General features: G+C 32.2%; 1 protein-coding gene across 6 annotated transcripts in view; it reads right to left on the bottom strand.

The window, feature by feature from the left end:
• Positions 1 to 15445, bottom strand: part of LOC119642910 (AF4/FMR2 family member lilli) — a 125349-nt gene that overhangs the window by 37112 nt on the left and 72792 nt on the right. The window contains exon 2 of one of the 6 annotated variants that reach the window (XM_038042221.1): positions 9635 to 9694. The exons of the other annotated variants lie outside the window; for them this stretch is intronic. The gene's annotated coding sequence lies outside the window, so the exon portion shown is untranslated. The remainder of the gene's footprint in view (positions 1 to 9634; positions 9695 to 15445) is intronic. 6 annotated transcript variants of the gene reach the window in all.

The following is a 15445-nucleotide window of genomic DNA, read 5'->3' as shown; positions in this document are numbered from 1 at the left end:
TATATTTTACAACATCCTCGATGTAGCCGGCATAAATGCATGCGTTTCCAAGCAGACAAAAAAACTGTCAAGTAAAGTATTGGTCAGGTAATAGAGTGACGGCTACGTGCTTGCGGTGCGAAAGATATACGTGGGAATAGTGCTCAGTAGAGCAACCATTGATTTGTGCAACCTGTGTGTGGTATTGAATAATGAAAAATTTTTTTACAATGTTGTTTTTTATGATGGCTGTTTTTTTTTTTTGTTACAAAGATTGAATTTTTATACATGGGACTGAAAGATCGTTAAGTTAATGATATTACGATGTTTGATTATCTTTCTAATAAAAATAAAAACATGAACAAGGTAATATTTTTTAATTATTTTGCCCGTTATATGGCTTAAATTATCTACATTTAACCGATAATTTATATAAGATACGCAGTAGGACGTGCTGCTCAAATGCCAGAAATGCACACCAAGCCAACCATTAATGACAGTGGCACAGGTTCGTTCTTTTTATGGATCAGTAGTGTGTTACGAGTTTTTGACATGCAACGAAATTATCACTGACAAATGAAACCGACAACAACTGGTGGAATTCAACCAAGCTCTGATGAAAGATAATAAAATCGTCTTTATGAAGTGCCTACCAATATATCGCAAAACCATTAACAGTAGTGAACTGGAGTGTGCAACCCCACCCGCTGCGTTCCAACTCTTAAGACGAGATCGAGACGAGAGTGTTTCGCGTTTCCTTAAAACCCAATTTGTTCTTTTGACACGAAGTTAATACAATTTCGGGAAGACAAGAAAGGCCTTAGATGTGTAGGTAGTCCATTAAGACTTCAATTTTTCAATTTATGTCTCTGGCTAAATTAATAAAAATATTTTGTAATGCATTGTCTTAGTTTAGGTTATTTTATTTTCGCATTTTATTTACAAGTTGTTTCGTAATGTCTGTAGTCCTATTGTTTGTAAGGGGTTTCATTTATTAACATGTATTAACATGGAAACAAAATATAAATATATAAATATATATGGAATAATAAATAAGGAATTGTATTAGATGTGGTGTGTGATTTTCGGTGGCCGGTCGTGTTCGGCATAATATCTTGACACTTTTTTTTTTAATTTACTTTTGGTACTTTTATGCCATTGCGACTACGTTGTTTATCTGTCTTAATTAGATTGACTTATGTGTATGTACTAAATTTCTTGTCCTTTTTCAAATCCCTTTATTGCTTTATTTGAGAATTTCCGATTTGATTAGTGAAATTGCTTTAAATTCTGAGCATAAATAATTCGTTATATTTTCATCGAGGACATTTATCCCAACCGAAAAGTGCATCCAGCGTTTTATCTTCTATCCTGAAGTATGACAGCTACGCTGAAACATTCACTGATCAACATATGAAAATGTTATAATGAGGAAACGGCAGAAAATACTGTAGTTGCGCTCCCGACAGCTGCAGTATAAAAGCAATGTGGGATGTTCCATTTTCTCCGCTACAATGCTTTACGGCTAAAAGCACTGAGAGAGGTAACGATGGTAATACTTTGAATGATCTAATCTAGATTGTACCTCTTAAATATCACAGCAAACGAAATCTAAACTTTTTAGTACCATTTTTACACAATATTCTCCAAGATCGATGTATTTGAAATTTAATTATACTTTGAACATAACTCAGCGATCAATAGTTCCAGGGGCTGACATAAATGGAATTTCTAACAAAAAAATCCTCAAACAACGTATGCCAACATCTTATGTCATTTCGAGTATCTCTTTACGACCTACAATGAGGTTGACAGAGATACTTTTATTACTTAAGCGAGAGAATACAAAATCTAAATTTCATAAATCGATGAAGTGTTGATTTTCGGTGGGAAAAACGCGGTATAACATATACAAATTTAAAAAAGACCGCGTAAAAGAGTGGAGGGTATTCTGTCTCCCTCTCTCTCCCTCTCTTTGTTTCCCTCTCTCAAATATTCACACAAAAGAAGTAAAAGAACAAAATTCTTATGCTGTATAATATGGGGCGGGCGCAGCTGATTTCTTCTGTTATCAAAATAAAAATTTTTGTCATAAAAGCATGAAGGCGTTGTAAAAAGGCGTTGTTTGAAAAGTTTAGGTCAATTCCAAATTCTTTTGCCAATTTGTAGACGATATCTTCATTTTCGCTAACAGGACTATGTTTACCACAGATACTGCAAAGTTGCGCAAACAGACAGATGAAAAGACGAATAGGTGAACATGTTTATGTGCATACCAAATTTGAAACTGGCCATATATACTCTATAGGGTTTTTGAAGCTTGTTTCTGCGCGTTATAAAAGCATTGAAAAGACAATCCAATTACGATACACTATAATATTCTTGTAGACGAATGCCCATAGAATTTTGCTATAGTTTATGAGTAATGAGCAAAATCCAATTTTTTATTCCTTGTGAAAAATAGGAAAGCTCTCAGTTTTCGTGGTGCTGTGGGCGTGTCCTTCGACCGATTTGGCCCATTATCAATACCAACCTGCGTGCAACAGCCTTCATTATCTCTACCAAATTTGAAGTGCATCGCTTCATTTTCGCTACAACAACACAAATCACGAAAACGGACAGACATGACTCAATTTAGAATTTCACGCTAATCTTGAATAAATATACTTTATATGGTCTGCGAAGCTTCCTTTTCGGTGTTACATACATTATGAAAAAAAATAGTATTAGTATACCACCATTTTTTAGTGGTGGATATAAAAATAAGTTAATTTCTAAATGATCTAGTACTATGATCGAGGACTATGTTGACAAATAGAGTCGATTTTTGCAAAAAGGAAAATTTTTCTTGCTTTGTTCCTGGGAATAAGACCGTTCTATTGGGCGGAAAAAAATCTTTTGGAAATTTAGAAAAAGAAAAGTTTTCGGACGAATAAAATAACATAAGTTGAAGCGGAATAGCCAAAGAGACTGAATACATGCGCAACCCATATTTCACTCGTATTGCGACATGTTTAGGAGAGATATGCGCATAGAGTTATTTAGGTAAATTGAATTGATTTTTCTTACAAATTTTTGCATTTTCTTTTCATCTCCATTCTACACATCAAGTTCAAAACCGCGTACTACTTGCTTACAAAATTTCATAATTTTCTCCATGCAGCAGAAATAGACATAAGAGATTAATCATAAATATTTAGAAAAATGCAGCGGACCTATCGTTCTATTAGTGACTAACGAAAGCAATTTGCGATGTTAGATAGGGCAAATAAATTCCTTCCACAGGAATATGGTGTTTGCGTACCTTTCGACTCCGAACGTGAACAAGTCAGTATTATTGGAGAGTCCCTTGTAACTTTGCTTTGCTATAAATGTTAATTATTGTCAGAAGTGCAGTAAATGGATAGTAAATTCTATATATATATATATAAATTACTTCGATTTGTTTTATAATCTTTATTATATCAATCTTATTCTCGATTTACGTAAATTTTAACGTTTATGTTAATATATATTAATTCATCGCTTCTCTATATCATTGGAAATGCTTATCCAACTATTTAATAATCAAACCTATATAAAACACACTCACTCTGTCTACGTAAACAAAACACAATAATTTTCTCTGTTTTCACTAGACCACAGGTTTGCACGTATCATCCACTCTTGCATATATACATATATATATATATATACACATATATACGTATATATATAGAAAAAATACATAAATATACGAATGCGTACCAAGTAATACCGATATGGATAGATAGAGATATGCTTGCTAGAGTTAAATAGTAGGTCGGTTGCTCCTTTTGTATACACATTAGTTATTCAAAAGCAAAACAGAAAAACCATTCTTATTATTGTTGGCCATTTCAACATACATACATATTTACATATTTATAAAGAGAGAAATTGCCAGCAGTTATCTAACTGGCAGACAATAGTATGTTTTCTTTATTAATATAGACAATAGAAATTTTGTGGAGACATTAATTTTTCATTCAGATTACAGTTTCTTACATTGGAAATGAATGGAGATTCGCATGCAATCACGCCCCAATGAAGACCTTCAAAGGGTAATTATTAATAAGGTAAATGCTATTATTGTTAAGTGTTATCTGCGAAACTAGACGATAAGAGAGCGCAAATTTATTTAAAAGCATGATACATAGGAATGTGAAAAAACTCTTCATAAAGGCATCCAAAATTCGTTTAAACCGCGAATGTAAAAAACACTTCAAATTTTTTTATTTTATTTGTGGTGGAATTTTATTTTAATTCAATTCGGTTTTGCTATCATTTTTGTTTTTGTCTTTTTGTGTTTGTCTATCACAACTAAGTGAATTACGATAACAAATTAATGGTATGTGCTGCTCAACAAGCATTTAGTGGTAGATTTATTAAATTATGAAAAAAAAGCACAAAAAGAGGAAAAGAAAGTAAACATATGCCAACCGATAAGGGATAGCAAGGGCAAATATTTATTTAATTGTGGTGAGAATTTTTATGGCTGAAGTGAAGCAATCATGGTTGATAACAAAAAAAGAGAACTGTACAAATTAAATGAGACATTAAGTAAGTTGCATCTATACTTTCCTTCTCCGTTAGTTAAATGCTAAAAATATACCATTTATTTGGACTCTTCGATTCGAGTAAATGGAATAGGCAAGAAGACGCTTTCAATAAATAATAAAAAATTAAACATCTACGATGAGTTAATTAATTGTGGGTCTAATCCTATCCTATCCTAGACATTAGAATGTTTGTTTGCAGATAGATTGCAAAAACAGCGCAATTCAATTTAAGGCTTATATTAAAAATATACCCATTTAAATACAGGTTGTGGAGTTTCGGCAAATGACGGATGCCAGATCAACCACGTATATCGCGCAGGTTACTAATAGCGTCTGTCGTATAAAACGGTTAATTGGTATCGTGCTATATCGAAATTATAGTAGACGAATTTCTTGAAATGCAAAAATTAAGAATATATTTAAAAAATAATAATTACGATTACAAAATCAATTTTCCTCGGAAATTACTGCCAAGCAATATTTGTTGGCATGCAAAACTGACCTACTTTTTTTGAAAATATTATCGATAAGATAAAGTTATTTTTAATGAAAAAATTAAAACGTCTTTTACTTTTGGAATTAAGTTGCCTCAACAAAAACAAAACTTTAAGAGGCATTTGCTCTTGCATTTGCTCTTTGTCAGGTGCTTGTACTTTATTTAACATATCTTTCAGAATTACGATTCTAAACTCGGTTCTGTCAGATTACATACTCAATACAGCGCCCCAAAAATTTTAAAGACGACAAGAAAGCTTTCTTTGGCCTAGAATGAATTTTTGAGGTTCATCACCTAACATACAACATTCATGAATTTAGTTTTTTTTCCATTTCCACGACCATCAACCATGCACATTCAGCCTCAAATTCTTATATGTATTTTGTATTATTTCTTTCTAAGGAAAAGCTATTTTGAAGTTTTCATTCATTGCTTACGTTATTCCTTCGACTCTGTGCCTTCGATGGTCCAACATGAATCAGAAAAGTGTTCTTCAAATTGTTCTGGTCTTTCATCTGTTAGACGGCCTCGAACAAACTGATGGTACATATAACAACATTCACCTTTCTATTCCTATTGTTTACTACTCTGACAATTGCAGTATAGAACATGACTATAACGAGTTAGAAAGCGAACAGAATGATAAAAATAATAAATCGCTATTTTTCCGTAGTAACTATAAAAATTACTATAAAATAAACTTGCATAAAACAATTCTAAAAGATAACAGAAGTTTTCTTTGAATATTTTCAGTAACAAAAACGTAAGACAAAAAGTTGGCTACGCGTACTGATGAATCTAACTAAAAAAAATTAATAATTTTTACATATAAAAAGTTAGCAATAAATAAATGAGAAGATTTTTGAATCAATCTTGAACCAACCCACACAAGCTATAAGCAATTTTTGGATAATCAAACCTTTTCTCACGCTGATATGTTAGAGGATCTTAGAAAGTAATTCTGCCAAATTTTAGATAAATGTCTCTAGCCGTCCACCATTGATTGGGTTCTTAGTTGCGCACATTTCAGCAATGAAGTTTTAGATGGTTGTTCAAATGGACGTCTCCTATAATTTGACAAAGTTTGCCTGCTGTAGGCGTGGCTTTGAGTCGGGTTGACCTCTCCGCTGTAATGCTGAACTTATTAAGGGTAATAACGAGCACGAACCAACAGCCTATTTTCCCTAATTTGTAGATTTTGCGCGTGCGACTTGATGAATCACATACATTACTGCTTATGGCCATCAACTGTAATATTTATAGATTGCAACAGTTCTCAAAAGAGATGACAAATAGATGAAGAACCAGGTAGAACTAAATTTGAACACATACGAGCTATTGCTGGATGACTTTGAACCTTGACTTAACATCATATAAGGCGGCAGAAATATCAAATATTTGAAGTTTTAAAATTTTTGAAAAAATGCAAGAAAAATTTTGTAGCCAAGATTATAAAGAAGTTTTTATTTATTTTATTTTATTTTAATAAGGAACTTGCAATTAAAATTATAAGCTAAAAACAGAAAGATGGAGTGGGATATAGCTACAAATCTCTTACAAATCAAATGCTATTATTTATTATATAATTTGTGTTGTAAGAATTTACACGCACCGAAGACTTAAACAAATTTTGAAAATTTATATGTTTACAAAGTAAATAAAACGCTTCCCATTACAAATAGCAATAAAAACTACGTAGTACAACTATCGCCTCAAAAAACGATTATGCAAAGCAACATGGATTGAAATTCTAATGTCGCTTGTGTTAGACGACTGAATTTGCGTTGTTTATGCCGTTTGTAACGCTTCTCAACTAGATCTTCAAATGTTTATGTCTTGAAGATGAAGAAAAATAAATGTACATTAAGATGAACAAGCAAGTAAAATAAAAAGCTGTCTTAGATGAAATTGGCCCACTTACGACAAATGAAAATGAAAATTATTGAATTTTTATCTATTAACAAACAAATTATTTATTATAATGGGTGGTTTTTGCCCGCGAACATCTCGACTATCAATGCTTAAAAAAAGTTTAAAAAAACTGGAAGTAAGAAGCCGAAGTAGTCCAACAAGACAGTCGGCATTTTTTAAAGGTTTGTGTCTCGGCTAAAATGTCTTCGCTAAGTTACAATTTACGAATATAAAGTAGTAAGTATTGAATTTGAAGAACATTAGCAGGCAGTCTCTAACTATGATCATAAAACCAAAGTTATTGCTACTATACTACAGTACAGACTATACTTACAGTACAGACACTAAATGAATGCAATGTATAAAGAGTTATAGCAATTGGAGTTGAATTATTAACTACATACGAGGGACCTCTTTTTTTGTACCCTAGGAACAAATCAAATTTATAAACAAAAGTTACATAAATTGAAAAAAAAATAAACTTTTTAATAAAAAGTAAACAATTAAAAAAAAAAAAGGAGGTCTGAATAATATTCCGAAAGAAACATAAATATAAAATTTATTTATAGAGAAAATTAATTTTATAACAGACATAACAAATTAAGAAACGAAACTGTTTTTATTGCGATTACATATCTATGTCGCAAACGAACCTTTGCTTACTTAAAAAACTAAATAAATAAAAAATGTAAATATTGTCATGTGCTGTAAATAACAGCTTATGTATTTAGTTGTACGGAAGTAAACAATGCAAGTACGAAAGCTATTTCCGCTTTAGAAAAAATCTTGAATCGCCTTTAATAACTGCATTAGTAGTGATTGACGAGGAACCCTGCGGGCAAGTACATCAGAACTATTTTACGGGACTAAGAACTAACTTTTCAATTTTTTAAACGCGAGATTTCGCATGACAAACCTTAGAATGTCACGTTAATTAAGCGAGCAGGTGCATTGGCGGAAAATTAATTACATGCCAAATATTTTATATTCAAGATGAACGTACAAACAAATTATTCTTTGCTTTGGCGTTAAGATCATACCAATAAGAACTTTTTTGAGATTTCTAAACCGGAAATTTAGTAATTTTACTAAATATTCACAATGTACACAAACTTATGGCGAATATCGAAAAAATTCAAAATATTCAGCAAGATTACGTCCGATCGCTGTAAATGGCCAATGATGACAATCGGAATCGGTCGAAAGATTTATTTATTCGGGCGTCCTTACTAAGTGTTCAACCAAAACTAACATCAGGAAATGACAATTCCTCGGTTTTAATTTCTAAAAAAAAAATTTCACGTTAGGAGGCTCCAAGTTCGTTATATAATTCAAGAAGTTTCAGCTTTCATTTGCGACGCTTCATATACGCACTTACTCTGAAGAAAAGTGTCCCACCTGAACATGAAGACGATGGCATTTGGTTATAAACTTGTCTTTTGCTCAACTTTTCACTCATTGGACGGCCTTTTTTGTTTCCTTATCAGAAACTTGCGCTATGAGGACAAGTATTTTGAAAAAATCAGGAAATTGCAACTTTCACTTGCAAAGAAAAGCTCTAAATACTATTTGAGGGAAGTGAATAGACTTATAAGGACACTATGACATATCTGGGAATTTCGCTACGGACCTACGAGAAGCGTCGAATGCACATTTCTTTGCAACCTATTGGTATAGTAATTTTGATATTTGCAATTCCTTATCAGATTCTATGTTGTCTTAAAGTTAAATTTAAATAAGTAAGAAAATTATATTCGGCCGTAACCGAACTTTTTATACCCATCACCGTTATCCTAAAAAAGGCAAAGAACAAAGTAAAAGAAATCATTTTTCGTGCGGCATTGTATGGAGTGGGCGCGGCTGATTTTTTCTATTTTGAAAATAAAAGTTTTTGTTGCATAAACATGTGAGCGTCATGGACGTATCCTTGGAAAACTTAAAGTCACTTCCAATTTTTTTTGCATATTTGTAAGCGATATCTTCATTTTCGCTAATGGGAGAACGTTTACCGCAAATAGTACAAGGTTGCGGAAACCAACAAACGAGCTGGCGTATATACTTAGGTCTATTCCAAATTTGGAACTGGTAAAGAATTTATGGACTTTATGGGTTATTTGAAGCTTGTTTCTGCGCCTTATGAAGATATTGAATAAAAAATTACATTTTTATACACTGCGATATTGGGTAAGCGTGGTCAATTTTTTCCATCCTTGTACAGGTATTACAGCACAAAAAAAAACCAAATTTTTATACCTTTTGGAAAGCGGAGATGTTCTTAGTTTACATTGTGTTATGGGCGTGTTCTTCGACCGATTTGGCCCATTTTTAATACCAACCGACGACTAAAATCCACCAATGTTTCTGCTAAATTTGATGTAACATTGCACAGACGGACAAGTTTATGCATATACTTTTTGGGGGGTCTCCGACGCTTCCTTCTAGGCGTTGCAAACGTTTTGACAAAATGAATATACCCCTCATACTTCGGCGAGGGGTATTAAAACGGGGATGTGCGGGCCATGCCTATATTTTAAGCTCACCAAGCGCACGCCCTTTCTAAGGGTCGATTTCACGCATAAGATGATCGTATTGCAAACCAAAGTTTGAGCGTACTTTAACTTTAAGCAAAATAAATTATAAAATTCAAGTAAACACAAATGGCACTTACTTGCTTGTTGCTTTCCAATGTTATTATATAAATACAAATTTACGACAAGTGTAGCCTTACCTGAAAAAAAAAATGCAAAAAATGTTAATAATAATTACATGACAACACAAAACAAAGTCAAAAAAAAGTTCGAAAAAAAAAATCGAAATTACAAAAGAATATCTCATTAATAAGCTGCTTGCATAACATCGGAAATTAATTACATAGCTCGATCAATCTATAAAGAAATAGGAAGTAATAAAAGTATTGTTTACAGGAGTAAGTTTCCTCTCTTTTATATATAAATGGTTCCTGCTAAGCAAGAAAACTCGTTCATGGTATAAGAGGCGCTTTATTTTGATTTTCTTAATTTTCTTTTCGCAAATGAATCATAAAATTGACATAGATTTAAAACGTACATTGTATCAAGTTATCCATCTCGTGAGCAGATTTTAAATAAATAACTGCGTTTTAAGGCGAAGTTTTCCCAACTCACAGAAAATTTATTTTGAAACGAATAGAGGCATTAATAAATTAAGAAGAATTAAATTTATTATACTTTCTATAAATTTAATATATAAGGAGGAGTATATAATAAAACTTTGGAGATTTTAAGTTAAATGCAACCTTACTATCTTGGGAACATGGTAAGGGTCGTTTTATATATTTGGTTATCAATGTAGCTTATGAATTTGTACCCATAGATATTCGATTTTTACGTTAAAGTTGACGGTTGGCCAAAATTTTTTGTGACACACATATATATTCAACATTCGGAAAATTTACATTATTTATAATCCGGATTATGCCATTTTATAAAGTCATTAGCTTTATATAAGGTAACAACAGTGTTGACAATAGAGTATATTTATTAGCATACGATAATGACATAAGAATGTACGATCCAAGGATCTCATAAATAGCTGCGAAAATACCAAGCAAACATGCTTATTTCTTTGCATTAGAAGTACTTACAAAACATCTTATAATCTCAAGAAGGATTTCTAAGGCTACTTGCCTTACGTCATTGCGATAAAAGCCAATTTTACGTATTTGGATAAAGAAATCGTAAGCAATAGGAGAGGCGAAAATTTATTTTTACAAAATTGTTTATGATTGTGAAAAGACTTTCCCACAATCAGCCACCAGCCGGAAGAATAGCCTGCACATGTTGAAAAGAGCGAAAGGTCGATTAACTAATCAAAAAATAACGAAAATATACCATTTAAACTGCCGCCTAAATAAACGCGTTCTATATTTGAGGGTTTACTTGACAACCTGCCTATCTACATGTATATACAATAAAGGGTGTGAAGATGAATTCGATTTTAACTAAAACCAAACCAAATTTCAAACATCGTCAGAAGTAGCTTTCACAAGCAGAATTTGAATTTGTTTAGTTCGTTTGGAAAGCATTTTCATATAGATTCATATAATGTCCATAAAAATATTTTCCTTTTTTTAATATAGGAGGAGGAGTAGGATTTCAAATCCAACTATATCTTAACTGTAATTATTTAACAGAGCTTTGTTGAGTCGTTATCAGAGTTTTCTTATTGGAAATCGTAGTTTGCTAGTTAAATTCGAATTTATCTTCACACCTTTTATACGATACCGATTTTGCGATTCATTGTACACTATAGCTTGCTGACGATAATGAGTAATTGGTTTTGTTCCGGCTACTCGCTCCCTTCTGCTGCTTCAAATCTTATTTCAAATACCTATTATAACTACAGCCCCATAATGTGATGTAAACTTGTTTGTTAAAACCTTAACTTGTCTCCATTGTAACCATTGCAAAAGCCTGAAGCGCGCTCCATGCGTTCGTGATCAGAAGCAAGTTTTAGGTCTATAAAAAAAAAAAAAAGATGAAAAAGTTGAGTAAACTTTCGTTTTTTCAAAATCAAACACAATGTAGTCTTTCGTTCATTATTCATAAACTACACCAGATGCGTCGATTAGAATTTGTACGTATATTCTATGGTCGAGCCTATAAATGGAAAGAATCAGCCACGCCCACCCCGGCTGGCATTAAAATTTCTTTTTTAAAATTTTTTTAAAAGTATGAACGTTTTGTGTATGTGATTGTAAAAGATTCGGTCACAGCTGAATATAATTTTCTTAGCTGTTTTTATTATTATTTTGTGTACTATTTTTTATACTTAATTCTAGCAAAGCTTTGTTCTCAAAGGCTTATAATTTAACTGAAACATATAGTTGCTTATATGCAAGAGTACAGAGCATCATTTAAATCCAATTTGGCCGCAGTTTGTGGTCTTAACATGTGTGGCACGTGTGCATTTCATCGTGGCATGTGCTCTTTGTTGCTGAGAAGAAAGAAAAAAAACCCAGCAGCCACAATAATAATACCAACAACAACAAGAACGCTCCCACTACTTCCTACACCCTCTGTTCGCTGACATATGTGTTTATGACATTGCCTTCTCTAAAGCTTGAAGTAGGTATTTCACAAACGTAAGGTAGGATATAGTCTTCTATTTGTGCTGTTTTTATTTTTATTTTTAACAAACTACGTACGAAGCGCGCTCTTACCAAACAACAAGCTGCCCCCGTGTTTGTTTACTTGTTCTCATGTAAGTAGGTTTGAGGTATGTGTGCAACTTAGTTGTTTTTGGAAAAAAAACGTTTGAAAATCATCTCACTGCTCACCAGGTTTTTCTGGTTGTTTTAAACTTAAAACCATTTTTCATTTGAATTTTATATAAGCAATTTTATTATACGGGGTTTCGCATTTATTTTCTCTGCAAGCGGTTTTATGTGAATAGAAAATTTTAATTATTATTTTAAAATCATTTGTTTTCAGCTCCTTTCTTTCCGCTTGCTTTGAATTAAATTAATTATTCAATTATGCCTTTTTTAGTTGTAGTTGGGCAGAAAAAAATTGATGAAAAAATGTTGTTCAACATCGTCATCCTTGCTAAGATAGTTTTTGATTTGTCGTCTCGGTCAAACAGGCAAAGCATGACTATGACTACAAGAAGTCAATAAGCTCGAAAACATCCATAAAAAGAAATAAAATAAATTTAAAACAAAAAGAATAAAATTGTTTTTAATAACAAAACTTATTTACAAAGAAAACAGCAAACTAATTACTGCTTGCTGATGAGCTAACTGAGCAACTGACTGAGCATATGACTTGTGTGTCAGGGAGAAATTAAAACGCAATTAATCGAAATATTTTAAGTTTTCATACACAAAAAAAAGGAAGAGTAGTAATCTACAGATTATTTACTTCATTTATAGCGAATTTTAAGTTAACTTTCTAAGCTAGAACAGATCAGGTGTATATCAAGTCTAAGTTAGACGAGGCAGGTTAGATACGGTAATAAAAGATAGGATTATAACTTTGTATGTCTATTCATAAATTATTTCCCAATCTATCAATGACAGTAATGTCCTTATTCATTTCTGCAATTTTCGTCACTCTTTCATTCATTTTATACGTCAATAAAACTCTTAATTTCGTTAATTTTTTATTTTCTGACATATTAATAAAACTCTCTAAATATGTGCAAGTACATAGAAAACTAGTTTCGCGATTATTTTATAAATTAATTCAAGTAGAAACATCACAAAAAGATAATGTAGGTCAAAAAAATTGACCGAATTCTCTAAATAGAATGAAAGAAAACAGCGACTATTTCAGCTGCAACGTCGTTTTAAGCATTATGCATCCTTGACTGTTTATGCATACCTATTACAAAAAATAAAACACTTATATGGAAAGACTTAAGTTGAATCTTGGATAAGCATGATTCTAAGCAAATATGCGCATAATAAACAAAGCAACTATATTTGCTGGATTGAAACTTTGATCCCTATCATCTCATAAACACAACATGCATATGGTTAATTGCAGATGCGATGTCAGTTTTTAAATTTCTAAATTATCTCTAACATCCAGCAATTGTTATTTTTGCTTCGCCCTTTAAGATGATCCTACTTATTTCGACTAAGTTTTAGGTTACTTTTTACTTGTAGCTATTCTTGGCGAAGAATTTTCAAATTCGTTTTCAGCCCATCATTTAACAATACTAATGCTTGATAAGGCGCAGTGCTTACGAGCATAAGAAGTTTTATAGAATGACTTCTGATTGATCAGGAATCATGCATTGTCTAAAAATACAAAGATTTACGTAATATTTTAGAATAACGCGCAAGCATAGTGTTCTAATCCTCTTTTATTCTGACGACTATAAGCGACTTTTTTTTTTGTTGTTAATTGTTACATTTTGTTTTAAAATTTGAAAACAAGAGATACGTATTTCAAAATTACTTATGTCTTGTACATCTGAGGCAATTCAAAGCTAACTTTTTCTTTAACTTTTGGAAGCGGCACTAGTGAGAGAAAAAAAGGTGTGGTGAATGTAGCGACGGTAATATCATGTTTCAGTTTTAAAAAGGTAACATGTTCTGAACACAAGCTCCCCCTTATGATGTAAAACATCATCAGCCTAAAAAATCAACTTTCTATTCCTGCATCTTTTTTGCTAATATATTTGGCGCAACACCATCTATCACTTATTATTGACAGCGTTCCTCCATGATGATTACATAAAATTGTGACCGTTCATCGAGCCCCACGCCCCACGAAAATTACGACGTTAATGAAAAAAGAATCGACTTTACCACTATTCTTCAAGCTCTCAATATTGTATTGTTTTGATCTCGTCTGCCACGATTCCGCAGTAGAACTAAAAAAAGAAAGTAACGCTTTCCGAAAGTCAGATTCTTTTGTTAGATGAGCCACACAGCCCACGCTATTGTATAAACCATTTTCGTACGAAAACCAAACCTCACTTTTATGTTCACATGTTGTTCTATCGCATCAAGTTGAAAATTTCGACATGTTTTGAACAATCAATTATAATCATTAGCAGGTCTTCACAATACAATTGAAAATAATATTCATGATGCGATTTATTTACTGGTAAGCCTAAAATGAATAGTAGATTCATTGGTTGGTTTAAATCGTTCGATCAATTCAAAATTACACTTTAAGGGGACGGCTGCTTTGTGTGTCTGTCTGTCTGCGCAATTGTGTAGTATTTGTAGTAAACGTTCTCCTGTTCGCAAAAACGAAGATATCGACTTCAAATTTGCAAAAGCATTTGCAAGCGACCTAAAAATTTCAAATGGGGCGCCCACAAGCCTACGTGCCTGTGCGACAAAAACTTTCATTTTGACAATAAACACTCTCAGCCGCGCTCGCCTTATATTATAGAACCTGAAAACTCAGTGCTTTTTCCTTTTTTTTTTTTTTTGCCTTTTTTAGGATAATTGTGGTGGGTATAAAAGATTCGGCCACAACCGAATATAATTTCTTCATTTGTTTACTACTATTATTGCTATTTTTTATTTGTTTATTATTTTATATACCTAATTATTAAAATCTTTTAATAAAAAATTCAGAGTAAAAGTCATTAGTTTTACGAGGAGCACAAATTTGGTAATAAAATTGTTGATAAATCGTTTGCATTACGGCATCACAGATAAAACAATCGGTTTTTCTTAAACAGTTTTCTAGATATTCTCAAAATACACTCAAATTCAAGCAAAAAAATATCTTTCGAAAATCTTTAGAAAATAGAAAAAGTACAAAAACTCGTTAACCAGTGACGGACTACGAGAGTCAACCTAACTACTTTCTCTTTTAAATCACAAATATAAAATAATAACAGTAATAAGTACATAATAAATGCATATATGTTAAAAAAAACAGCAAGGTTATTGCAACATTTTTTATATAACGATATATATAAAAAGAGAGAGAGAGAGAGAGAGAGAGAGAGAGAGAGAGAGAGAGAGAGA

This window comes from Glossina fuscipes, unplaced genomic scaffold (assembly GCF_014805625.2).
Source record: "Glossina fuscipes isolate IAEA_lab_2018 unplaced genomic scaffold, Yale_Gfus_2 287, whole genome shotgun sequence".
NCBI lineage: Eukaryota > Metazoa > Arthropoda > Insecta > Diptera > Glossinidae > Glossina > Glossina fuscipes.
This window is presented reverse-complemented; position numbering and strand designations above follow the sequence as displayed.